The sequence below is a fragment of the Octopus bimaculoides genome, chromosome 9 (assembly GCF_001194135.2).
Source record: "Octopus bimaculoides isolate UCB-OBI-ISO-001 chromosome 9, ASM119413v2, whole genome shotgun sequence".
NCBI lineage: Eukaryota > Metazoa > Mollusca > Cephalopoda > Octopoda > Octopodidae > Octopus > Octopus bimaculoides.
Window position 1 is genome coordinate 3541350 of NC_068989.1, and position 2943 is coordinate 3544292.

Here is a 2943-nt window from a genome sequence, read left to right on the forward strand (position 1 = left end):
ATTAAGCCATGCATACAAATTGGCACGTGCACTGACTCTAATTAATTTGCTCACATACGTATAACCATGCCGACCATCCTCTTGATATTGTTGAAATTCCAATGAAGATTAGAAACCAGTTCTAGAAGTGTAGAAGTAGAACTAAATAACACACACACACACACACACACACACACACACACACACACACACGCACGCACACGCGCGCACACGGACGGACGGACTTTGAACAAAGTTTAAAGTAATGCTCTGACAACAATGAGTCACACATTTTGCAACGAGGTTGAGTGAATGTGGAGTACATTGGATCTGTTCTGTTCGATAGTGGCGTTATTGTTGCTGTTGTTGTTGTATAGTCCCAGATCATCTCTTATCGAGGAGACACATGGTCAAAGTACATTATCTAATATATTATTTCTTTATTTAACACGGTAGTGTATGATTTGAGGGAGATTTGTCTGCTACTAAAACGCTGAATCCTTATTCTCCCGTTGTGTCATTTGCACAGCGTGGAGAATAGACCATCAGTATTGCTCAAACGACCTTAACATCAGATTCAGAATTTATCCAAGGCTGGGGCCACGTGCCATACGCACCCCACTCGTCAACACAATTCAGGATCACAATATAAATTCACTTCAGCACGAGTTCTTTTCTTCAACTGGCCGTCCCAAAACAAATAAAAAAAAGAAAAAGATCCCATCACCTTCAAACGGAACCAGGACAAATTTCTTGTGCCCTACCTTCGAAAAATTCCTGGGACCAGCCCTGCATACCAAATCCACTCACAAGGCTTTGGTCGCACCGAAGCTGTAGTAGAAGACACTTGCCCGAGGTGCCACGCAGTGGGACTGAACCCGGAACCATGTGATTGGGATGCAAACTTCTTACCACACACACATACACACACACACACACACGCACGCACTCTCTCTCTCTCTCTCTCTCTCTCACACACACACACACACATGATTGCGCGCGTGTGTGTGTGTAAAACGTTAATGTTTATCATGGATATTTGCAGCGGTCTTATTAACTTTCGCATGGTAGTCGTATCGATCACGTCCTCACATGGTTGTTTATCTTGTTTGCCGGTCAGCCAATAGCCGTTCGATATCCTCTCCTGTAGGGTTTGCCGCTGGATATATATGTATATATATATATATATATATATATACTTACTGATGCACAGTAATATCTCTCATGTTTGATCAATGACCAGGAAATAAAATAAAAATTAAAATGTTGCCGTTCAATTCGAGTTGTGTTAATGAATGATCATCGAAAACGAAAGTATTCATTATTGATTTCTTTTACATTAAAATATATTTTATTTAAAAAAATTTATAAAAAAAATAATTCCCGAAATTATGTAACATAATTTGTTCCTTACAGAAAGTAATACAATTGTTTTTAGGACAATAAAATAGGCATTAACTAACGCTTGTTCTTGTCATTAATGTTTTTTGTTTTGTTTGTTTTTTTGCATTCTTATAACCTTGACAATGAAATAATTCGTGTATAAACCGCTCTATTTTATCCTGAAATTTAACTGAAAACACGGGGTGCAACTTACATATGGGACAAAGCTAAAACTATGAAGAAAAAAATTTGTATCAAGGTGTAGGAGCAGTTATTCCCCCTGACGGCGGCTGCCTAAGTTAGCTGGCCACTAGAGGGCACACGCAGCGCTAAGGGTCGGACACTGAGCGCTCGCACTTCTTCCTGGTCAAGACGCCGGACCGTGAAGACATGACCTAGCTGGTTCTCGCATACACGTAGACAGCTAGCAGACATAAGGTAGTACACAGATGATGAACATGGCCCTTCACTCATGAACTCTTTCCATTATCATTCAACTTGTGTATATTTGAGACCGAGAGTAAAGTTATTTAAAGTTCCAGCTTTGTTCCATGAATTCATTGTACCGTGTTTCTTTATCGAATTACATATTACAGCCTCCTGAACAGAGCCACCATTAGATGGCTTCACAGTGAGAACGTCACCATCTAGACAGGTTTAGCTCTAAACTAGGGCTACAACTTATACACGAGTTCGCCTTATGAGTAAAACCGATGTCCAGAAACCTCACAGATATTTCAACAGATTCCAACGATAACAACAAACAAGATGAGGACAAATATCCGTCAAATGTAAATATTGTACACTATTTGATAGACCTATATTTATCTATATTATACGGTTGAAGTCGAATGCGGTAGCACATGGTGGTATACGAACTTCTTGATTTTGTAGATGATACAAAAATGGTAGTTTCGGCGTTTTTCCTAAATAATTGTAATTATATATTGTAAATATTTAAAACTTAACAATTATACATATTTCCCGGTTCAAGGTCACAGAAATAAACCACCCAGTTTGTGCTGTTCACATGCTTTGACTGAAGCTTTCAAATTATATTTGTATATTTTCAAGATAAATTGGTGATATTTTAATAAATACTGTTATTGTTGTTGTTGTTGTTTTACACACAGTGCAATACCGCTCGAGTAGACCCATTATCAAAAGCTCTCCGACCATGACCAACCAGTGTGCTTTGTATAGTTATGACAACATTATTCGATATTTACGCCTCGAGAACAATATTACTTTCAGTTTAAAAAAATCTTCCGTTTAGCGTTTCTAAGAAGCACTCAATAACCTAAACTAAGTTCAAACTAGGAACACATTATTCATTATTTTTTCGAAAACATTACCTCTAAGATATATGATAATGTAAGTTTCTCTACCAAAAATGTTCATTTGTTTACTGTATACAACTCTGGACCATAGAGTTAAAATTATTTTCTTTTCAAGTTATTGAATACACCTCACACAATAGACGCGCCCACACACACACAGATATTACCACACAATTACGCATAGACAGACAGACAGACAACTAGATAGATAGATAAGCAGTAAACTACCAGAATTGGTTCA